This window comes from Melanostigma gelatinosum, assembly GCF_949748355.1.
Source record: "Melanostigma gelatinosum genome assembly, chromosome: 4".
NCBI lineage: Eukaryota > Metazoa > Chordata > Actinopteri > Perciformes > Zoarcidae > Melanostigma > Melanostigma gelatinosum.
The window spans coordinates 15,100,656-15,126,539 of record NC_136637.1 but is presented as its reverse complement, the minus strand read 5'-3'; the positions used below and the strand labels follow the sequence as shown (position 1 = coordinate 15,126,539).

Here is a 25,884-nt window from a genome sequence, read left to right as displayed (position 1 = left end):
CCAGTCTGCCTCAGAGCTCACTTCAGGCTTCCGGTGTGTCCGATGTCGGCTGCTGTGGTAATATACTCTCACCAAACTCCTGTTGTGTGAACCAGCAGCATATCTGACCTGTAACTTTGGATTCAGAATAGATTTTGTCCGTTAGCACTTTTCGGAATTTGGCTTAGTATGTTTGATGCCACTATAATAATTTAAGGATTACCAAATCCCTCCTTGAATATCAAATTGTTAGCATTGATTATTTACTGAGGGTCAAGTACAGTAAAACTTAGAGAGCTTTGCATAGAGGAGGGATATTTTGAAATATAGTATTTATAATCATACAGTTGTAAAATAATTCACAAACTGTGTAAAATGTTGCTCACAAGTTTCTATGGATCATTGTTATATCTGGACACTGGTCTTGCCTCTAACGTAGTTGTGACACATGCAAGAGTAACTTCCCTGGTTGCCCTGATCGTGACAGTGAGCGTGTACTGTCGGGGAGAGGCAGTCACGTATCTCCTGAGTGAGAGTCCTGAACGGTGACATGTCACTGTGTTGGGCTGCTGTTTCAGTAGTATCAAACAAGGGGATGGCCAGTCTTCAAATCATGTGCCAACATGCGTTTGGGTACTTCCGGTGTCCGATGTACGATGATGGGGTAATATACTCTCACCAAACTCCTGTCGTGTGAACCAGCAGAATATCTGACCTGTAACTTTGGATTCAGAATAGATTTTGTCCATTCGCACTTTTCTTAATTTGGCTTAGTATGTTTGGTGCCACTATAATAATTTAAGGATTACCAAATCCCTCCTTGAATATCAAATTGTTAGCATTGATTATTTACTGAGGGTCAAGTACAGTAAAACTTAGAGAGCTTTGCATAGAGGAGGGATATTTTGAAATATAGTATTTATAATCATACAGTTGTAAAATAATTCACAAACTGTGTAAAATGTTGCTCACAAGTTTCTATGGATCATTGTTATTGTTATTGACAAACATTATCAACTATGTGAAGAAGTAACAGTGAAGACGTCTATGTATTACGTTGCAGAAATCGACTAAAATGAGCATTCAGTCTCTTGAGCATCCGGTCTGCCCTCAGTCCAACATGAGAGGACGAAAAAGTAGAGCTGCCCCGCCAGAGCTGTCTCCACTCTCTTCCAGGCAAAGTCACCTGGCTTTTGGGGTCTGATCCCGGCCGACTGCCCCAACTCCCCGTGGGCAGCACTAACAGACAGTGGTAAAGGTGAAACTGACCCATATTTGTTTGGAGCATGTGGCAAGATCTTACACATAGCACATTTAATCCTTTATTTAATTAATCTTCGTCCCACTAAGATTTTAAAAAGCTCAATAGAAAACCTGGCTGAGACAAAGTGTGTGTGATTACAATATTGATCTTTAATACTTATTCATCCCAGCATTATGCTTCTTATCCTGAGTAGATGTTTTTCTTACATATAGCCAGTCCAAGTCATAAGATACACATTAACATCCCATGACTGGAAGGGAATCAATGTTTGACTCAAGGGCAATTCTAGGAGGATGCTTGTCAAGACAAATGATTGTACTTTATATCTTTAAGACCGGTACAGAGCGAGAGGAAGATGCTCCTCATCAAGCCTGGTAAACAGGCTTTTTAAAAAACAGAACCCCCGCAAAGCAGCCGGCCCGGACTCTGTCTCCCCCTCCACCCTAAAGCATTGTGCTGATCAGCTGTCTCCGGTGTTTACAGACATTTTCAACACCTCCCTGGAGACATGCCACGTACCAGCCTGCTTCAAGGTCTCCACCATCATCCCTGTCCCTAAAAAAACCAAGGATCATGTTGAGAAAATTAGCTTATTTGCAGTTTTGATAGCCACTAGGTTATGCAGATTTAATAATCATTAGTTTATGCAGATTTAATAATCATTAGTTTATGCAGATTTAATAATCACTCACGCAATACACACAGTACACGCTAGGGCAAGGGAGAAGCCAGTGGGAGATTGATAACTTTAACTGCGTCACAAAGGGATAGGCTGCCATTTTTAGATAAGGTAGAATAATAGAGGAGTGAGACAGGAAAGAGACAGCGCCCTAGCAGTGCCCATTCTCCTTGCCCCCACAGCCGACAACATCTCATACGCACTGACAGATGACTACACCTTCTGGGACGGGCCAGTGTGGGCGGATATGCTCAGGTCCCAACCAGGTTGAATACATGTAAAAACATGCTCAGCCTGCAACTTTGACTTGAACCAATGGGCCTCTAGAGGAGGGACCCTATATAAATGATTACGCTGCTATGTTGAAGCGTGTCTAAATGGTGGAGCTCTGCGAGCGAAGCTATTAGTGACCCGTGCACGTATTACTGCAGGGCTGAATAACTCTGTTGATAAATAAACCTATTGCTTTTAATATAACTATAACGCCTCGTGAGAGCTTTCATTATCCTCTTAAATCCGCTCTGAGTGTGGGAGATAACTTTATTTTTCACAACAGATGGTGACCCCGACGTGATAGATACGATACAGAGCTTCGGATTAGAGAAATAATGGACCTCTCTTTATCTGTTCAGAACCAAAAAGGCGTTGTTTTTTCCCTCTGAGGCTGGGATTGCTGGTAATTGCCACCAGTGCCGTGCGAGCAGCTCGACAGTCTGATTGTACCGGTACAAACGAAGGTGAGCGCAGAAACCTATTTAACTGAATTCTGCAATATTGTATTTATAGGCTGATCCAGATTTTATCAGACTGACCGAGCTGTAAGTATTGCATAGTTATAGAGTACTTGTAAAGAATAATCGACCGAGCAACAGAGTTGTTATACAGTCATTGTACACATGAGTGAATGAGTCCATCAGAAAACGTAGAATAAAAGGCGAAAAATGACGTTTTTGTGGCAGCGTAGAGTGAAGTAGTGTGAGACGCGGTCGCGCGCCTCTTCTGTCGCGGTCACGCGCGCCACATGAAGCGCTCGAATTCATGCCACAAATAGCGTAATCTTTAACGTAATTTATAAAACGTTTTGGACTACGAAGAAACGGCATAACATGACGGGGATATATGTAAAAAGTCATTGAGAAAATAGACCGTGAAGTATTACCGTATCAAGACATTTAGTGTCCGTCTCCGGACGTGTGTTGCGTGTGGTGTAAAACCAAGTTAACTCTGCGTAGAGTAACCTTTAAATAGTTTCTGCACGGGAGCACAGGTTTTAAGATAACCGATGAGTCGTTGATAGCGGGCGAAGAGAAAATTACCTTATCGAGGCATCGAGTCTCAGGACACTGAATTTGTGTGTGGCGCTTAGTGGAAAACCATGATATCTTAGAGTATCCTCGACGGAGTTTCTGGGTGAGAGCACAAAATTCAAGATAACCGATGTATTGTTGATAACGGACGAAGTGTAAAAGAAAAGTCGACAGGAGACAGGCCGGAGCAGAGGCCGTCGCTATTTAAGTGTGCTAAATTGTGTTGTGGATACACATGGCCAGTAGCATAGGGGTTAGCATTGCGGCCTTCCACGCGGTAGGGCCGTGTTCGAACCCCAGCCGAAGCAGATATTGTACTTGTGTTTTATGATACGCAGCGGCCGCTGTGATGCAAAGTAACGTTGTTTGTTTTGTGTGTTGGTTAGGGAAAGAATTTTTATGATTTGACTGTATTTTGTTTGCTGAAAAAGCAGTTTGTCATTTGTATCGTGATCAAGAGGTCATCGATGCGCCAGTCTGTTTGCTGAGGGTGAGGAAGTGAATTGACTGTTGAGTGGTTAAAAGAACAGACCGAGTGGATGATTTTAATTTTGTGTTTATTATTTGAATGTATTTGTAAAAGTATCCATTTCTTTCGGCCGTATTTGTGACCGTATTTGTGATTTGTGCGCATTCCAAAGACGGCAGTATGCTTGGTTTTAATTTTGGTTAAATGAATGTGATTATTTTGAGCGTGCATATGACAGAAAGAGAGCTGCTGAGCTGCTGAGCTGAGCTGCAAATGTGTGTGTGTGACTTTCAAAGTTTGAGGGACAGTGGAAACGCATATGAGACACACCCGTTGCTATCAAACACAAACATAAAACATTAGAATAGATCGATACGTGATTTGTGCATATTTCAGAGGGGTTGGTTTTAATGGTTTTAATGGTTTTAATTTGGTATGTGTGCTAAGGGTTAATACTTCAGTTTACTGGGAGACTAAACAAAGTTAGGAGCGAAAACATAGCAAGGCCAAGGTTGGAGATAAGCTGGCAGTCTGTGTTCCACCACAGTCCCCGACGCTGGTCTCATGATTCATTTTGTTTCTAAAGATAGATTTGATTTTGTAGCGAGTAACGAAGGTTTCAGGGGAAATGTATCGGAGTAAAAGTATCAGTTTTCTTTGCAAAATGTAGTGAAGTAAAAGTAAAAAGTAAACAAAATTGGGATTCCCTGAAAGAGGCAGTTTTAGCCTATGATTAAAATTTGATTAACTCAGAACGTGCTGGGAGCAGAGAAAAGGGTGAAGCAGATACAAATAAGTTGATGTCCAAGAGGAAACGAAAATAGGTGTAACTGTTTAAAATAGACAGAGAGGCATGTGAGCAGAGAGAGAGAGAGGAATGCAGGGGTGAGACACACACACACACACACACACACAGAGGCACGCACACACAGAAACACAGGGATCTAAGAATTGTATCTCTACATGTCTAACATTTGCTGCTGAACTTTTGGCAGCTGTTTTGTTTTGTTTGTTTTGTTGATTTTTAGTCCTTGGTCCTGATCTGGGGATTCCGCTTCCTGCTGTATGCTCCCCAGCCACAAACAACGACACCCACCACTCAACACGTTGAGGATGAAGAAGACGAATGAGACTCGTCAAAATCTACAGGTACCATGTCAATGCTACAGAAAATATCTGCGGCATTCAAACCTGCAGTGAGTTGCATACGAGGATGGTGAAAACTGGCCGTATAAACATGCGGTGACAGCTCTGACTGAACTTTGTAAGAAAGCTTTCCGCCATCCATAAGCCTGGAGAACATCACACAAGAGAGTTGTGTGACATGCAGCATGCTGAACATGAGGATCAGTTCAACAACGGACAACAGAGAAGTTTCGTCAGCACAGATGCAAGCATGCCCAGCTGATAATGTATCAGGGCATGAGAGGAAGCTGAAAGACACTTTGAGACTTTGACACACACCAACTGAAGACTTTGTGTGCCATAAATGTGGCAGCTTGAACATTGAGGAACAGATGCTCACGCTCCATGAACAAGGAGTGGTGGGAGGGCTCGACAATCAGCCATCAAAGGGGGGTGCAGCAGGGACCGGAGTGAGACCAGAGCTGGACCAACGACGCGCACACAAATACAACACCGAGGGTGAGTTAACTTCAGATTCTTTAGATGACAAACTTGTATATTTAATACACACATTAGGAACTAGACAAACACCACTCACACCCACATATGTATTCGAATGAGATTGAAGGATTTAGAAAGTCACAGCAAGTCACGTTAACTAAAAAGAGAAAATGTTTAGACTGTCACATGCAGGCTGATTCACTTCACTGCACAGCACATGGGTTACGTGAACGAGATGCAAGGTTAGAGGAAGTATGATTTAGAGAGGTGGAAATTATATAATGGTATAATAACAGTTTGTTGGACAAAAAAGTACTGCTGCTGTCTGTTTCTCTGTGTCCCACACAATCTGAGTTTGTAAAGGGGGAGGATTCCACATGTTTCCACATGTTTCCACATGGTACACCAGGACTGGTGTGAAGGACATGTCTGACTGGCAGCAAGTCAGACTCAATTCACTGACTTCAGCAATATAGAGGATCCTGGTAATGTACAGAAACAAAGGTGACTTACACAAATCAATTTTATCAGTAAAAAGAGTCATTCAACTTATGTTTGATAAAACACACACACACATCCGTCAACATGGCTGAGCTGTCTCAAATGAGAGGCTATTGAAAGTATTACACCTGTTTTTGAGTTTTTATTGAAGGCTATATAATAATGGACCCAGGTGTCCTTAGGGTTATTTAGATTAGATTAGATTAGGACAACTTTATTAATCCCCAGAGAGGACAGACTTTTGCCACCCAAAAGCCCTGGTGTATTTCACAAAGCCTTGTGAAACAATCTGGTTGATTTACACTTACCAAGTGGTTCAGCCTTTTTTACAATATGTTGAATGATATCATGATTTGCAGGAAGTGGAAGCCAGACTAGGAATCAGACATAGGTATGGATCAGTGTATCATCCACAGTCACAAGGACTGGTAGAGAGGGCAAATCAGACGCTAAAATCGAAAAATAGCAAAAACATGTGCAGCATCAAAGCTGACAGGGGTTGAAGCTTTACCACTAGCTCTAATGGCAATTTTCAGTGGCACAAGGAAATGAGACGCGTCTTTCACCACATGAGTTAATAGTCATATTCCTGCCCTAGAGGTGCAGCAGGTAGACATGAAGGTGTATATGACTGCATTAATCATTCTCACGGAGGCTCTCTCCAAACAGGTCCAGCGAACCAGTGCAGCTGACCAGGAAGAGGTAAAAATCTCATCCGAGTGGGTGACTGGGTCAGGGTCAAAGTTCATAAGAGAAAGTGGACTGACCCCAGGTGGATAGGGCCGTACGAAGTGAAGGAGGTTACTTCACACTCGGTCCAGGTCATAGGTAAATCAGGAGCACCTTGGCACCACCTGTCACATTGTGCCCCAGCACCTGAGCCGTCCAGACCCCTAGCAGAGGTCCGAGGTAATCTGACGCAAAATGCATAATTTGTTTTGTAATTTGTAATTTGACTTTTCAGCAACCACCAACAGGTGATCCAATTAGCTACAGGACATGGAAACGACAATGTTTGGTTAAATTGAATTGTTCAAAATGCTATAAAAAACAAAATGAGTGGCTGTATAGCTTGTGCTGCAGCTAGACCAGCTAGGTTCACCGAACCAGCACCACTATATCCTGAATCTGACCCAACAGGATACGCATGCATGACAAATATGACTAAAATGGCTACTCCATCAAATTGCATGACTCTGGCATCCATATTTCCACCAATTGATAACGCAACTGCAGTAGGATATTTCAAAGCTTACAAAGCCTGACCCAATGCAGACGCAGACATATCTTAGCAAAAAGAGCAGCTGGAACTGAGTTCAGTCTGGACAAAGGTCCAACCTACATAGATGAAATCGGAGTGCCCAGAGGAGTGCCTAATGAATACAAATTGGTAGACCAGCAGGTTTTGAGAGTATCGTATGTATCATTCCATGGATAACAGTAAATAAAAATGTTGATCGTATTAATAATGTGCATTACAATGTTCTTCGCTTGGCTAATCATACTAGGGATGCAATAGAGGGCCTGGCTGAGCAGCTGGCCCCAACTTCTTTGATTTCTATGCAGAACAGAATGCTGTAGACATGTTGCTTGCTGAAAAAGGGGGTGTTTGCTCAATGTTTGGAGATCTGTGTTGCACTGTCATCCCCAACAACACTGCGCCGGACGGTTCAGTCATAAAAGCACTGAATAGTCTGAGGGCACTGTCAAAAGAAATGCAGGAAGCATCAGGTGTAAACAATCCAGTTGGAGATTGGATGGAAAACATGTTTGGAAAATGGAAGCACCTGATCTTGTCAATAGCAGTGTCAGCGGGAGTGTTCATTGCAATACTGGTGTCATGTGGATGTTGTATAATACCCTGTATTCGTTCTTAGGTTAGCCGTCTCATCACAACTGCCCTCTCCAAGGAACCATTACCACCCCCTCCTTATGGAGCTTACCCAGTATGGGAGGAGCAGACCAGCCTGTTAGGGTCAGATGAGGCAGAGCCAGACACAGGCGTGTAACAGGGTAGGAAGGTAAAGAAAGTGACGTCTTTCAGACGTCAAGAGAGGGATTTGTTGAGAAAATTAGCTTATTTGCAGTTTTGATAGCCACTAGGTTATGCAGATTTAATAATCATTAGTTTATGCAGATTTAATAATCATTAGTTTATGCAGATTTAATAATCACTCACGCAATACACACAGTACACGCTAGGGCAACGGAGAAGCCAGTGGGAGATTGATAACTTTAACTGCGTCACAAAGGGATAGGCTGCCATTTTTAGATAAGGTAGAATAATAGAGGAGTGAGACAGGAAAGAGACAGCGCCCTAGCAGTGCCCATTCTCCTTGCCCCCACAGCCGACAACATCTCATACGCACTGACAGATGACTACACCTTCTGGGACGGGCCAGTGTGGGCGGATATGCTCAGGTCCCAACCAGGTTGAATACATGTAAAAACATGCTCAGCCTGCAACTTTGACTTGAACCAATGGGCCTCTAGAGGAGGGACCCTATATAAATGATTACGCTGCTATGTTGAAGCGTGTCTAAATGGTGGAGCTCTGCGAGCGAAGCTATTAGTGACCCGTGCACGTATTACTGCAGGGCTGAATAACTCTGTTGATAAATAAACCTATTGCTTTTAATATAACTATAACGCCTCGTGAGAGCTTTCATTATCCTCTTAAATCCGCTCTGAGTGTGGGAGATAACTTTATTTTTCACAACAATCACAGGACTCAATGACTACAGGCCCGTCGCCCTGACCTCTGTGGTCATGAAGTCCTTTGAACGCCTTGTCCTGTCCCACCTAAAAACCCTCACCGACCCACTCCTGGACCCCCTGCAGTTCGCCTATAGAGCCAACAGATCTGTGGATGACGCAGTCAACTTGGCCCATCACTTCACCCTCCAGCATCTGGACTCCCCAGGAACCTACGCCAGGATCCTGTTTGTGGACTTCAGCTCTGCTTTCAATCATCAACCATCATCCCGTCTCTGCTGCATGACAAGCTCTCCCAGCTGCACGTGCCCGACTCCACCTGCAAGTGGATCACAGACTTCCTGTCCGACAGGAAGCAGCACGTCAAGCTGGGAAAACACGTCTCAGCCTCCAGGACCATCAGCACCGGCTCCCCCCAAGGCTGCGTTCTTCCCCTCTTCTCTTCTCCCTGTACACCAACAGCTGCATCTCCAGTCACCAGTCCGTCAAGCTCCTGAAGTTCGCGGATGACACTACCCTCATTGGACTCATCTCTGGTGGGGATGAGTCCGCCTACAGGTGGGAGACTGACCATCTGGTGACCTGGTGCAGGTTGAACAACCTAGAGCTCAACGCTCTAAAGACAGTGGAGATGGTTGTGGATTTTAGGAAGAACGCAGCCCCACCAGCCCCTATCACTGTGGGTGACTCCCCCGTCGACGTGGTGGAGTCCTTCCGCTTCCTGGGCTCCATCATAACCCAGGACCTCAAGTGGGAGCTGAACATCAGCTCCATCACCAAGAAGGCTCAGCAGAGGATGTACTTCCTGAGGCAGCTGAAGAAATTCAACCTGCCAAAGACAATGTTGGTGCATTTCTACAGAGCCATCATCGAATCCATCCTCTGCTCCTCCATCACGGTCTGGTACGCTGCAGCCACTGCAAAGGACAAGGGCAGACTGCAGCGCATCATCCGCTCTGCTGAGAAGGTGATTGGCTGCAATCTGCATTCCCTCCAAGACTTGTTCACATTAAGAACCATGAAGCGAGCACGAAAGATTGTTGCCGACCCCTCCCACCCTGGACATGATCTATTTGTGCCCCTTCCATCTGGCAGGAGGCTGCGGTCCATCAGAACTAAGACCTCACGCCACACAAACAGTTTCTTCCCGTCGGCAGTCGGGCTCATTAACAGAGCCCGGGTCCCCCACTGACTCTGGCATCCCCAGGACAATTTCCTTCTGGTCTCTTTCCTTCTGGTCTCTCCCCCGCACATCCCTGTCTCTCTATTTAAACACACTCGTCACTTTTAACATTCATACACTTCACTTGGTTTACGGTCCTGTTATCTGTTTTTGTGTGCACTTTATTCCATATCCTATATTCCATATCTTATTGTACATTTCAAATATGTTTCTATTTCCTGCACTGTGCTGACTGTTTTTGATAGTTAAATGTTATTTGATAGTTTATGTTATTTTGATAGTTAAATGTTGTAGCTACTGTGTTAATTAATAGTTCCAATACTTGAAACAAACAATTGACTCGCAAATGTAAGAAAAACATTTTTTTTTAAAGCAAATGCCTTCTGCACATGACACCTCGCATCGACATATAATTAAACCTAATGACAAAAACCAAAGGATTCTAATAAAGCACGTTACTTCCTTTGCAAATTTGGAAGTAAAAGCATCCATACATTTAACTAGACCATTTTAAACAGTTCATGATAAATACATAAAACATAAAACACATTTCCGTACTGTATGTTTAACACTGAAATGAATGAGTCATCAAATAAATAAATATGGCGTCAAAACTTGGTTCACCTGCTTGAATTTAACATGTGACTTTTAAGTGGTCCAGTAAAATAGACTTGACTTGCTTATAATTAGAGTGCACGATCATTGGTAGACATCTCCCTACAGAAAGCTCAACAGGGCCATGACATTTGAGACAAGACATTTCAAGAAATTGAAAAGTAAAATATTCATCAGTTGTGTTTAAGTTCCTGGGAATCTATCCATATGAAATTGCAAAGACTTGCCTTGCAGTCAAACCGGCAGCCTCTCACATTCGCTCAACCTCTTTTACTCCACATACTTGATATTGCTTTGTTCAGCACAAGCCTTTTGACTTCCTTGTAATTGCATCCACCGGCTATTTCATCATATTTTTAGCCAGAAGCCAGGAAAGCCCATGCACAGGCACGCTGAGCGATTAGGATGCCTCGAGGTGTCACCGACAGAATCACCGAAACAGCATGACCATTCTGTGAACACTTCTCCCTGAGTTGCAGCCCCTGACTGTGGTGAACAATACTGTAAATGCCTCTCAACATGAACATGACTAAAATATGTATTTAGCATGAATCAGGCAGAAAGATTGACAGGTTTTCATCAGATTGTTTTGTTACAGAGTTAATACTTCTGGGATCTCTGCTGACTATCCTCTTGATCGACGGAGTAATAAAGTATACAGACTGAATGCAGATACAACAATCATGATGCTGTTGCAGAGCATGTCCTGGCACAGAGGATTGCTGTTGAGGTTCTGGACTGCTTTGAATGGAGAGGGCAGTAAGAGATGTTGGTTGGTCACGAAGGACTGGTGGTAATATTAATGTTCTTTAAGAATGTTCATGCCTAAATGTAGCTTATAATGAAGCTTATGACTTATAATGAAGCTTATAACTTCCTACAGCAGAGCCCGTGGGGCTCTGCTGTAGGAAGTTATAAGCTTTTCTCTATTTCAGATACAATAATGGCAAACTTCGTCTACTTCATGACATTTTTTGCAATCTTTCATCATCACTACATATTGCTTTGTAATGTGTGTAACCTTGTCTTTCTGCCTGAAGCTGCTCGCCCGTTTCTGCTTCGTGGGGCACAGCAGAACTGGCCTTACCGCACTTTTGGCTCTGGACCGACAAACCATGTGTGTATTGTGTGCACGCGTTTAACCTGAACTTTCCGGTCGTGAGGTGGGCCTGATGGCTAGGGCCCCTATAAGCATCCCATCGGTTGATTTGAATGGTGCAAGGGTGTACACTTCGTGCTAGCTAGCTAAGATGTTGAAAAGTATTATTCCTTTTAGTTCTTGTAAAGTTTTTAACTCTCACAGCACTTGAAATTTTAAAAAAATATAACAAGGTGGGTGGCCAGTAATAACCACAGACAACTGACTGGATATTAAAACAGTAAACCTCCAAAGCGTCATGAATTGCCTTCTGTTAAAAAGTAGGTTCAGGACAAAGTTATTACAATTTCCAGTAGAAAGATTGTGGAGGGTTTCTTTTTCTAGATATCTTTTCTATCTTCATTTTTTTCAAAAACTGTTGAATGACAGTAGTTCTGAGGAGCTGCGTTAGCTGCAGCACCCAAAACGACTGGTCCATTCAGGTGTAGGACAGTTGTGACACTTCCTATTAGAGTGTCCAGGATTCAGGACATGAATGAAATAAGCCCTCAGATCAAATGTATTCATCCAGAAAAGGGCTGTTCAGCAGGAACCTGCCCCCATCTCCCCTCCATTTGGAGGCTCGTCTGTCTCAGGTCTACTTATCCAACCGCAGCCATGAATTCTGGTTAAGGGCTGAAGTAGTGTCTTTGTAGCTTTTGTCTCTTTCCCTCTTTCTTATCTTTCTGACACAAAACCAAACAGGATGCAGGGTAAAAATGCTGTTGTGACAGAATAAGTGCTGATACTGTAGATGTGAAAGGTCAGCAGTAAGGAGACGCAGAGGAGGGTCGATCGGAGGATTTCAAAGCTGTCTGCCTGTCAAAGTGATTTCCTTTGACATGGGATCTTGTTCTTTTGGGAGACAAAGACAGACGTATGGGCAGACATGCAAACAGAGCACAAGACAGGCAGGAAACCACCAAGACAGTATGCAGGATGATGGAAAGACAGACCAACAAAATAGAGACATACGTGTAAAAACAAAGACAGACAGCAGCAAGAGAGAAACTGATACGCAAGCAGACCATCAAATTGGCTCATTCATCAAAAAGACAGTGAAACTCTGGACAGCTTTTTGGATGACGTTGACAATATTTCCCTCTACCTGTGCCTTTGTGCAGGAGGTAACAGATTATGATGAATGGACCATTACTTTGAGGAAAGAGAAGTCTCTAATATAAAAAATCCAGAAACATAGGTCCGTACTTTCTATTGTTTTAATGCAGTGTCTAATCAATTTGAACATGTTTAATGATTGTCCTCTCCAAGGAAACAGCAGCATTGGATGTGTGTTTTAATTAGCATGTTGTTTTACTGCCATGCAAGTCCTATCTGGGTGTGACATGATGTAGCACGACTCCGGCACTGTTCCAAAGTCCACTAAAAGTGTTTTAGTTCTATTTTGTGTTTAACAAGTAAAACAAGTTTTGAAAAAAAACCCACTTTGCTTTGCTTTACTTGTTTTAATTAGTGTACACATCCTGTCTTATCTTTCCTGAATATCAGCAGGAGGAAAACCAAGTCGTTCCTTATCCTGGATCACTGACTTCAGAGAAGATTAATAAAATCAAACAAGAAAACTAGTTTTATGTAAGTACATATAGATAAAGTCAATAATTACTCATTAAATAGCAAATTCATATGCAGGTGAGTGTAATGCTTTAGAGATGCAAGCTGCTCCAGCGAAAATAGACCACGATGTACATGTAAGCCCTGATTGAGGCCCTTGCTTCACCAGCTGTGGTGGCAGTGGATCATCTTCAGCAGGTGCGAAGGAGACAAAAGTTCACACTCCATGTCCTTCCAACACTCATAGTTGTTTTCCTCAGGCTTTTCTCACACGGCGTTCACAGCTAAATCTACGTGAATAAAGATGCTGTAATTTGTAGATATCTAACGAAATCAATTCATATGTAATATACACCGCAAAACTCCCTCAGGGCGGGTGGGACGCGAGGCAGATAGGTCAAACAAAAACCGGCCTCTCGTTCGTGCCCTGTGGGAAACAAGAAGTCAATGGTGACTTTTCCTAAACCCAACGAAGTACTTTTGTTGACTAAACCTGACTCATTCGTTTCCTATGAAGAGTGGAGTTTCTTTTAAAAAGACTGTATGGTTGTTACGAATGGAAATTGCCTCGTGTTGCTGGACTTTCGTAAGAAAATGCATGAAAAACAAGGAGTTGTTTTTAGTTCTGTCATATGGGTAGTTTTGGATGCAGAGCACGTTAAAGGCGTTTCATTTACCACACAGTCACGGCAAAAGATCCCACTGTTGCTATGTCAGCCCTCCTTGCAGAGGCCCACGACGATGTCAGGATGGGAAGGATCACATGTTGCTGCCCTTAAGGTTTGCTCCCCTCCTCACCCCAGAGCCCCAGCTCTTTGTGCCTCCAACTGATAAGACTAGACTAATACCTGCTAAACCCACTGCCTGCGTGGGAAACAATAAACTCCCTTTATTCTTACCTTTACTTGGTGCAATGGAAAATGGAATCTAGCCACGAGTCCATTGTTATTCTGAAAAGAAAACCCATTGAAGGTAAGGCTGTGTAATAGCAGAGCAATACTGTAGCTGTGTGATCTATAGGTATCTGACATGGAGGGAAAGCTGCAGAATGAAAGAGCAAAATAATACACAGAACCTTGGAAGGAAACTCACTTCTGTCTGATGCATCGTTCGGCCATTCCTCATACTGTAATTACACAGATCTTTGGATTCCCAGCCGATCTGGAATCAGACCGCAGCTTGCAGGAACATGAATAATGGAAGTCCTAAAGAAGTCTCAATTATGTTTTTATATTGGGGGAAATGAATGATTCACATCTTAATATCTTCAGTGCTAAAGAGGCTTTTGGAGATCTCTGACAGATATTATGCTGTATTAGTATTCAGTTATTTCCACCCATTCAGGTGCAGCAGCTCAGCCCTCAACCAATGAGGATTCACTGTAGGAGACAAAGTCAGAGAGGCATGTTATTGTAATCCCACCACATCCATTTATGTTTCATGAGACAGCTTCATAATATACAGTGCAGGCCAATGATGGATGGGGGGATATGAAGAGCATCAATAATAAACGAGCAGACATTGATTGTCAGATACATGTGTGTGTGTGTGTGTGTGTGTGTGTGTGTGTGTGTGTGTGTGTGTGTGTGTGTGTGTGTGTGTGTGTGTGTGTGTGTGTGTGTGTGTGGTCTCTAGCCACCCCAGGCAAACCTGGTTCTTGCGATCAGCTTTGCATGATGATTACATCCTCTACAGTGATTTACGTGCCGCTCACCATCGTGTCCTGCTCTTAACCCAGTGGGAAATGCCAATAGCCAGATGTGTTGAATGTGTTGACATGCAGGTAAGTCCACCAGGTGGGTTCATTATGGAGACAAGCACGGAACAGACAGGCGTTAAGTTATTGCCAGCTGTGGCTTACCTTCAAACATCACAGCGCTTCCTCCTCATGTCAACAGGGCTGCTTTTAGATGTACAGTGCAGCGTAGATGTTGGAGAGGGCTTTTTGTTGTTGTTGTTGTTGTTGTTAGCTACTGTCTACTGTAAGTCAGGCCAACAAGCCGAGTCTGGGTGTGTATGGTAATGAAAAGGTGCATATTGAAGGCTAAACAAGTTACAATAAAGTTAGTCTCAATCCAGATTGAACCATTAGGTATGCTTACATGCTCAAAAGAAACAGATTATGCAGGAAATTGGATGACAAGGCACTGCTGTATGCACAGGTTGTATTTTTGAGTGTCTTAATTTGACCAACAGTGAAAATGTATAAACTACTTATAAACTGACTTATTTAGACATCTAGAGGTATTTTTGAGGTTTTTCAGTTGTGTTCGGACTTCGAATTAAAATAAATAAAACACAACTGAGCATACATGAAAACTTTGCTTTCATCTTGCCAAACATTTTCAGTCTGAAGAGAAAACTATAAATCTGGTTTGTCTACTCTCTCAGACCGATTATGGGAACTGGGTCTCTTACAGTACATGACATCACATTACTAGAAACCACTCATGGATTTTTCGTAGGCTCAGAATAATACAAGGTAACATTTATAACGAATTATTCTACGGATTACTCTGAATACCTGTATGTTTTGTGTTTTATTATATTAAGTGTTCAGAATGTTGCTATTTGCTTTGCATTAAAAGTTGAATCACAGAATTGAGAGTGTATTCAAGCACAAGCGGAGATCTCTATTAAGATACTGCAGTTTGGAGTCACTGCAGCTCATAATGCTGAGCTACCGATCTCTGATGATTATGGGAACCATTTAAAACAGCCAGAAACAACGATGAGCACCGCATATTAATAAACCTCCAAAGGAAATTTAAAAAAATGCTCAGAGTGCTGTTTTGTGATCTAAAGAATTTGTACAATCAGACAACTGGATTAAACACGAGTTTGACTTGTTCATGTACTCTGCTTCCAACTGTGATTTTCATTACCCTAAATGCAGCTCTAAATATCTGTTGAGTATTGCTGTGCTGCATCTGATCTATGCTACTGCACAGGGCGTTTAACTCTAAATCCAAACATGAATGTTGTAAACATGTTAAAATCAGCTGCACCATTATGTAAAAACTGCATTTTACATAATATGTGACAGGATCTGTTTGTTCTAACCATCGTTTGATTGACTCAATTTGTAGATGTGAATCAAATCAAACTGAATAAACTGCAGAAGGATCAGACTCTGAGGTAGTCTGGATTTTAAAACATAAACTCTGCTCGCTGTTTACCGAATTCAGCAAGATCGATACAAATTGTCACTGCGGAGTGGCCACACAAATCTGTATGTTTTCAACTTGCTGGGCCACTGTTCTGTGGAAAAAACTGTTTGCTTTAATGTAACCAATGCTGAAGCAAACTGCTTTATACAATCAAGATGGATGAAGTGGAGAAACTTGACGCTTTCTAACTTTTCTGCTTTATGTTCCTCTCATTTTTAAACCCTTTCTTTGGATATAAAGAATGTGTTGAAGTAGCGAATGTTTTTCATGCACTTTGAAACTGCCTCATACATGAAGTGTGAATAATGTGGGTATAATACACATCAAATAAAATACAATTCATATTTGTTTACATTTTTCAGACACACTAGCATTATATCACCACTGGTGTGAGACAGAGGAGTGATGTGATGTGATCTGATGTGGTGTGAGACTGGTGTGACACTATCTTCACAACGTTTTTTTTTTTTTAGAGTAATTATGCCTGGATATCACCATCAATTTGACAGGGATCTTTTGATCCTGAAAATGCTAGAACTGCCTCCAATTAAAGAAGATGATCTGCTTAAAAAACAATCACCACTTATGCTGTGTTTTTTAAATGAAGAAAGTGTTCAGCCTCGGGGATTGAGCATGCACGGCGACGGGAACAAGGAGTGAATGTTAAACTCCTGCTCCACCTTTGTGTCTGGTCTATGAATGTTTGATCACACCATTTAAATTCTCTCTGCATCGGGACGGGGCAAAGGTGCCAATTTTCTCTGATATTCCGGCATGGTGAGTGACAGCGAATGGGTGTCTCACTGAGTTAATGAGAGCGATCCAGAAAGTCCATTTTACTGATCGACAATGAAACTACTGACATGTTTTCACATTCGGCTCGAACATTGACAGCTAAAAACAGTGAGACGCTGGCATTAACGTCAGCACTTGATATGTTACCACAATTTCTTCACGAGCTATGCTTCGTGTGCATGTGCGTGTGCAACCAATTCACACTCCCAACTCGTCAAATAGCAGTTGGTCAGTGCCCATTGCCGTCTGAAACAGACACACCGTGCTTTCAACTAACTCCAATGTAAACCCACCCCCGTCATGATTAGATGGGCAGAGCAACTCACTTAGTATGAAGAGCAAGAGAGTCCACAAACACAGGACTTTCATCTAGGAGACCCATGTTTGTGTCCTGTATGAAACTAAAAGTAAACATTGACATTTTGTCACTTTGTCGTTAGTCACGCAACTAATTTGTCACGTGACTCACGAGAGTCATTAGTCATTTTGGCAGGTCCCATTTTTGTTCTCTAAGACAAAAAAAGATGAAAAGCATATACAGAGATTTGTAGATTAAATGAACTTCTCTATTAATCACCACAATCCTCTAGTATAGATTTTCTTGAGTCAAGGACAACCCAAAAAAGCGACAATAGCTTTTTAATCAAAGAAGAGCCTTGAGGGATGAACCAAGGACACAAGGAGAAGGCTGTGATTTCCAAAGGAGTGCTTTCTTTCAGGCTTTTAAACCACAAATCATCGCGGAAAGTTACAGAGTTTCAAGTTGTTTTCGGGAAATACAAGCCTGTTGTCATATGTAATGTTTACAGGGTTCAACACTGTAGTTCAAACGTGACAAGCGATGGTTTCAGCATAAATGGTCTGTGTCTTCGTTGGAGTTCGGTGAGGACTATTTAATCCGAAATAAAAGTAGGTCAATTCAATCACAAGATTTAGTTGTTTTTTGCTTCTGATAAACCTTTGAATTTACCTTCAGAAGGCTTGAAAGCTTCAGCAGAGTGAAGCAACCGTAGTACGGTAAGTATTTCTCTGTATTGTGTCTCACCACCACCTCAGCTGCAAAATGATTTAAATGTCAAATTAATTAATTAATAAAAAAGACAAGGTGATAAATGAAAACAACCATTTAGTATCAAATATCTCTGCTTGGCTGCTCTATTTGGGCTAAAAAACTATTTTAAAACAGATTCACCAACCTGATGTAGAGACGAAATATCTTCTTAAAACCCACAAAGACTGACATTCACCAACGTTTCTTATTTGGGATTTGATCTTCGGTGACAACAGAATCAGCGCACACTTGCGTACATTTGAGTGCTGACACGTTTGTGCAAAATGTTGCACTTTCTATAATTCTGCACTTAAATAAGATATAAATTGCAATCATATTTTCATCAGTTATAATATTTGTAGACTTTATTTACATCTTTGGTGGTGGAGTACAGTCAACATGTGGTTAATGGAAACCTCTCGGAGTATCTAGCTCATGGTGGTGATGGGGAGGTCCAATAGTAACAGAATCTAAATGATATTCAAAGAGGGGCATGTGTGGGAAAGTTGCATTACATGTCACCATTCACCCATTTGCAGGCATTCATACACTGATGACAGGGGATACCCTGCAAGATGCCACCTGCCCATCAGAAGTAACTAACATTAATACCCACACAGAGCAATTTGGGGATAAGTGTCTTGCCCAAGGACACATTGACATGGACTAGCGGAGCCGGGGATCGAACCACCGATCCTCTGATTGAAGGACGTCCCTGCTCTGCCACTGAGCCACGTTTTAGCTTGAGAACTAACACTGCAGGGACTCTCTGACAAATTGAGGCTGATATAATGTCTTCATTAGGTGGTTAAATTAGGTGGTTGAGGGTCAGTGTGTTACTCGCAGACACACGGATGTTGATGGACATGCAATCTATGGGTGAAATCAGTTATGAGGCAGTTTTTCTATCCGACGGGCCGCTCTCCCACCCACACAGTCTGTACCTCGAGTCTGACCAAATCAGCTCTATAGACATTTCCTCAGTTCAATGTTCTTTCAATCCTTTTTAATCACTGGATTAAATAGTTTCCATTCAGTTTGATCAGGCTTAGTGCGGAGGACAGAAATGATTTATGACTTTGTGACTAAGCAGCTCACAACAATGAGTTTATACTTTTAAGGTGGGCTGAAAGGTTATCTGAAACAAAGGGGCCGTTCCTTGAGAAACTGTCCGATTCTGATGGGGAGTAGAGTGGATATAAGGTGATGCTTATGCCAAGCACAGCCTATATTAAAAATGGCCTATTAAACATGCACTTAGTCAAAATTGATGGCTGCTAATGAAGCCGGTGCATTTCAAATTGGCTGAACAATATACAACATGTAGCCTTTTAGAGGAAAGACGAAAGACAGACGGAACATCTGACAGCAGTAGATGTTGATGTCCTCCGGGGAGTTTTAATCTGCTGCTGCTGAATGTTGCTGAACAACTTGAGTCTTAAGAAGCAAAGTCCCCAGATTCCCCAGTATATTGTTTCAGAGTTTGACAGCGACAAACAAACCCAAGGTCACTCAATCACACAGGTGTTTTTCTCAGTTTTTCTGTTACCAGGAGAGTTGACTACAGGCAATAGAAGCTTCAGAGCTTATAGATGTCCTTGTGCTAAACTCCACTCGAACGGTCTTATTTTAGACAAGATGACCAGCTGGCACTTAAAAAAGAAGAAAGGGAAAAAACAAGCTTTAGAATTCCAGCTGGATTTAAAATTCCCCCGACTGTCACTTTTCCTTGAGTGTTTTGGGTAACAACACGATTGAATTCTAACAGGGAGACCGCTTCAATCAATATTTGGAGCACTTTTAAGATGTCGTCTCATGGTAATGACATGGCACTAACTATTGTAAAAGTAAAACTCATCTCTCCACTGTATGTGCAGATATTTGTTGCTATTAGTTTTGCTCTTGTCTTTATCTATAAGGAAATCTTTTAATTACACTGGTTTGAATACATCTGCACTAATCTGCTTCACAGTCATGGTGTGTGGCTAACAGAGAGAGGAATTACTCTCATATATGACCTGTAATCATCTTTCAGTTATCAAAGCACTCTGTGTGAACAGAAATGTAGAAAGTATGTGGACATTTGAGCAAGGTAAGTCCCAAACATTACATCAATAGGTGATTAGGATCCTAAAAATAATAACTAATAATAACTAATTTGAACCAGGAAATACATCTTGAAAGAAACATAATGCCTATTTTATTACATTTTGGCAACTAAGGCATGATTCATGTTTGAATGAAGCTTAGCAGGAGTTCAGTCAGGGAGACTCTGAGTCATTCACAAATCTCTCTGTCTCTCACTCTCCGGTTTCTTTTCTGTCTGCTGAATATCGGCTCTAGTTAAATCAACCAGATGTTCCTGAAGCCAATCATATCATTGCCGTAAAACTTTAGATAAAAGACTGTTCTCTTCTCTGCTGTCAGTTGTCATTGAAGTGCGAACGGACGCAACCCTCCTCCACCTCGTTCACCAACAGTCTTCATCACGTCAGGAGCCAAAGTTCCTTCCACTGAGCTCATCAGAAGTCCTGCTCCACGTCCCATCATCCAGATGTTCAGTTAACTCTCCTTACCTCTTCATCACCAAATGGGTATTGAACAAACTCAAAGTTGCTTATAGTTAGGCCATGTGTTCTGTGCTTTTTTAACTCTCAACAAATACCTCCGACAACAACTGTGCAGAGCTCATCCTCCTGCTGCTGCTGCTATGGTGTATGGATTGACTCGTGGACTTCCCAAACTTATACCTGGCCGATACTATTTATTTTGCTGACAGGTGGCTGTTTGGTGTTTTTCAACAAAGCAAGGCAGTAATGTGTTGTGTTTCACAGGGTTTATATATTCAGCGTGAGAGCCACGGGGATCACATATGCTGTCCCCTGACACCCGACCTGCTCTGTTTCCATAGAAACAAGTGCATGAATATGTTTCCTCCAGCCTGGCCGGAGGAAACAGCATCTTTTATTCTTCCGTGGTGCAAAATGGCAAGAACAATTTTGTTTTTTGGGTAGGTTTTGTTTGAAGCAGGAAGGCTATTCAGAAGTGAATCATCGTCATGATTGTCACCAGCATCACGATGGGTTTCTCACTTGGTCTCTGACACTGAAACTGTAAAATTTGGGGGTGTTTTGTTTGAAGTTTTGAAGTTTAGTAGTGCACCTATACTGCGCATACTGTAATATGTTGGTGATTTATCTTCTCCATCTTCTGATTTTAACTTGTTTATGTTTTTTACTATTTTAACTTCAAAGATTCTTAAAATTTAAGAGGTTTACAATTTTATATATTTCTCTATAACACACATATTCAACACTATATCAGCAAAAGACGGGTGCTCCCAGAACAGCAGAACAGAGCCATACTGCCAGATGTACTGAACATGGAAATAAAGTGATCCTGACTGAACTCTGATTGGTGCACAGAAATTTGGAATTCACGCTGGTCTCCATGCTCCTTTTAACACCTCTGCAGTTATCAAATCATTAATTAAGCTGATGTCGAATCTGCCCAGAGAGCCTGGTGTGGGAGAGAGATACGACTGCAGGCACCACCGGCCATCTGCTTCCAACACGCTGATGTCGCAGGGTATCAGTCCTAATACACACCCAAGTAGTTGTTTCAGCAGCACTTGAACAGGGCTTCTTCAGGTCCTTATACCGGCAGGCTGCATCAGAAATCATCCCACTATAAAAGACCTTCTAGCGACACCTCCATGAAATGTAACTACACACACAAAAACAGAAGCACAGATGACATGCACTTGCACAGATGTACCATAGCATAATGAGCCCTCATGGAAGCTGATTGCATACATTTAATCCACAATAAAGGTAAAAGCTTCTCATAGTTTATGATGCTGTTTGTACTGATTAAGCCTGAACTAAAGGTCGTAACTCGGGTTGAATGCATTGGTTTAAGCACATTACAGTGCCCACATCCCGCTTTCCCATTGAGAGCTAGTCAGCTTCACTTATTGGCTGCTTGAAGCTGCACTTTTATAATACGATCTAATATGTGTGGAACAACTCAAGGGGGTCATGTGTGAAGATTGGAGCAGTACCTATATTTTGCCAATCAAACGGATCACTGATGAATTGATCACATGGATATATGTTTTGTATATTAGGTGGCCCTGAGAGCTCAGTGCACAGCTGCCTCCAAGAAAAAAATATCCAAATAAACCAAACACAAGTAAATTAAGAAAGAAAACATAGATAACATAATAAAGTATGGTAAATGTAGAAAACAACAACAATGAGAATACAGAAACCTTAAAAGGTCAATTTGGGAACCGCTGCTAAAGGTACAATCCAGAACTGACTAAATGTTTGTATATTGTTGAAGTAAAATGGGAGTTACAAATGTAACGATGGTTCAATGAATTCTGGATGACCCTCGAGTCGTCACGCATTCTGTTCCTTCAGAATCTTCTTGCCCAGATTCTGAGTGACAGACAACTCTGGCGGTCAACCAGAATTCATGGACCCATAGTTACATTCAGAACTCTTGTTCTATTTAATTCTTCCTAAAACAAATGCACTGGATGACTGATACCACTAGTGTGATGGGAGAACAATTTCGGGTTTAACCAGCACTTCTGGAGCTCTTTAATACAGGGCTTAGAAGGAGGGACTGAGAAGGCATAAGGCTGTGGCGTCTGCCTGAAAGAAGCACTCAAAGGAGCCGCTCCTACAGGAGCTTCATCCAGCCCCAGCCATGCTAAAGCCATCCTAATAGCTGGCTTCCTTGTGGCATGGCCAGCCTCTGATCCATATAAAGACCCACCATCAGACCCCTGAGAAAAAGCATCAGATGCCCTGTATCTCAATTATCGCTCTGCCCATCATCACACAAACTGCAGGAGGCTGCAGTTGACAGTACATCATCCTCTAAACAAGGCGAGTCCCTTGTGGCGGAGTCACTAAGAGGAGCTGGCCTCCCTATTATAAGGCTGGAGATTGAGGAGGAGCTCTTTAATCTGAGCAAACTCTGATGAAAGATTACCAACATTGAGAGCCAAAGCTTCAACCTTTCTTACTTTTTTTGGTGGACCATGTGAGACCGCCTTGAGCCTCTTTGATGTTGTTGGGTCTGCAGACACACGAGCAGGCAGCAGCCCAAAATCCTCACCTATCTCTGCAAGTCTTGCCATTTTTACTGACAGTGGCATGAAACTACAGTTCATACAAGGGTCGTCAGATACGCCCGGCCTGAGGTTACATGAGTTATAGACATGCAAGTTCAACATGTCCTGAAGTGGGTCAGTCCCAAAAAATAAACACTGACTAGATGAGTGAAACAAATACATTACACAGCCAATACTAAGCAGTTACTTTTAAGAAACTACGTTCGGAACACAAATTCACAAATGTCTACACATGTCTTTACACATCCGGCCCCAGGTACAGGATAACTGTAACATCTTGTTTACTTTGCTTTCTAAATGTTTTTTGACATTTCAAGGTCCACTTCCTTTCATGAACACTTGCACATGAACTCCCTGTCCTCTCTACCAGCAGTGTTGACAATCTTGACATGCGATTAGAGGGGTGAAGGAAGCCATGGATTTTTCCTATTTTGTGATTTGTTATTTATTTTTCCTGTGAGCCCGAGCAAGACCAACTCTGGCTTGAATATGGTGTTCCTGAGTTATTGTACAGTTAATTGAAAATCGGATCTTTATGTAACTTGACTGCTTAAATTGTTTGTCTTTTCTCACCCGCCTAAAGTTAGTTTGCATCAGGTATTTAAAGCTGCCTTTAGATTCATGCACCTGTTTTGCCTGTAGGACAGTGCAGTCTGTGTGTTTGTGAACATATGTTACCATTGCTACCGTAAAGAGGTTAAACCTGTTTTATTTGGGTAACAACATTTGTCTGAAAGTCACAGCCTCGCATGTTGCTATAGCATTACTTTCATACTTATTATTTTGTTCTTTTCAAATCTGAATTGCAGCTTTAAATTGTCTCCTTCAGCAGGCTTAAACAGCAACATATTATGGCTCGGGTAAAGTCACCATAGCTGAGTGAGAGCGAGTATCAGGCAAAGTTTTACCAGCTGAATATGACAGAACTGTTTGGCACATCATTGAGATGCAGTACAGGTTTAGATCAGAGCTGGCATTATTGGCCACATTTCATGGTCTGAATCTTTTAAATTCCATTTCCTAGTCAGCTAATGGAGCACTGCAGGTGGCTGCTAAGACACTGATCTGCTCTCAGTTCAGTGAGTGTGTGAGCGTCTACGTGTTTGGTATGTGTGTGTGTTTGGTGATGATAGCTGATCCTCACAATATCAGATCCCTTTGAACAATGAAAAAGGGGAAAAGTCAGAATAAAGTGGCTCCTCACAAGCCTATCAAACTGCATATTTATTTGAATATATTTGAGGCTTTTATCTGAGTCTGGGACATGCTAAAATGATTCATAGCATCTTCTATTTTGGGATTAACTTCCAGGATTCTAAACTGCCTTGTCGAGCACTTTCATTGTGACACTAGACTCCAGGAATCATAGACACCGCTCACAGGATTTGCAGGACACGTGGCACACAGATGTGTATGAGAGATTGGAGCCATTCAATTTCTCATCAGTACTTGCGGACTAACTGCTCCTAATGGATCCCCTCTCAAAGGTTCCTCTGTGGGACACTGACAAGGTCAAAGGCTTATAGTTGCATCATCTTGAAAAGTCAGAGGTGGATCCAAATTTCCTAGTTCGCAGTGACATCAGCTGGATGAAAAGAGGAACTGTCAGTTGCTTTTCTAAATTGCTTCCTTAGTTTCATCTAAACATATTGGTCAAGTCAAGCCGAGCATGTGTTACTCCTGCATCCCTCCGGTGTACTTAAAGTGTTATTGTGTATAATGTTTGTAGAAAGTCAGATGATCACACTGCATCAAAAAGACATAGCCCAGCAGTTACAGACAGACACATGCATCAGCGACATCTGAGCTGCTTCACACTGGTCTGTAGCTGTAGAGATGCAGCCTTGCAGGTCGTAGACTGCTGATGTTGCTAAATATGCATTAAAGTGATATTACTGCAATCCACTGGTGGATCAGACTGAACCCTTGCTTGTGTCAAAGTATGAACAACTTGATATCCTGATTGCAGGTTTCCGGTGGCTTTCATGTACATGCTTGTGAAACCTAACCGTACATCATTAGGCTAACATTTGTTTCAGTCCTAAGTTTTCTCTTTTACCCCTCCAAGCATGAGACCTCTAGAGAACATGTACTGCATGCTTTTTCAGTAAATGTTGTTCAGCCTACTAGGGGTTTTGAGTTATAATGTTGGAATGAAAGAAAATCTAAATTTTTTATTTTTACAAATACTATTTTGATGCTATTATTACAAAGAATCCCACGACAACATAACTAGCCTATTAAATAGGCCGTATTTGCTGGGTTGCCAATCACCCTAATAATGAACAGCGTCAGTTACTCCCATCTTAAATTCATTAGGGAAAGTTGGAAAGACTATTCAGGTATTTAGGGAATAACCTACAACATAATATTAAAACATAAAAATGTTTTTTTAAGTGCTCTGAAAGACATAAAGCTGAGCAGTTTGTGTGTGAGTGTATGAACACAATGATTGGTTGCGATGCAATGGGCACCAGCTAAAATCATGCGCAAGGCAACACTACATCCCTACCTCACAGTAATCACTCAAAAGGTTATTCCAAAGGATACATGTTTCCCCTGCTGATGTGTTATGTGAGTTACATCGCTGAAGACAACAATGTTCACTTGTGTTACAAATGATTTTAGTTTCCGCACACAGTGCAACTCTACGGCTACAGTGCCCCCTGCT

General features: G+C 42.0%; 1 protein-coding gene across 1 annotated transcript in view; it reads right to left on the bottom strand.

Annotated features, from left to right (window-relative positions):
• LOC306776498 (transmembrane 4 L6 family member 1-like) overlaps window positions 1-25,884 on the bottom strand; it is a 111,402-nt gene that overhangs the window by 39,739 nt on the left and 45,779 nt on the right. The gene's annotated exons all lie outside the window — the stretch shown is intronic.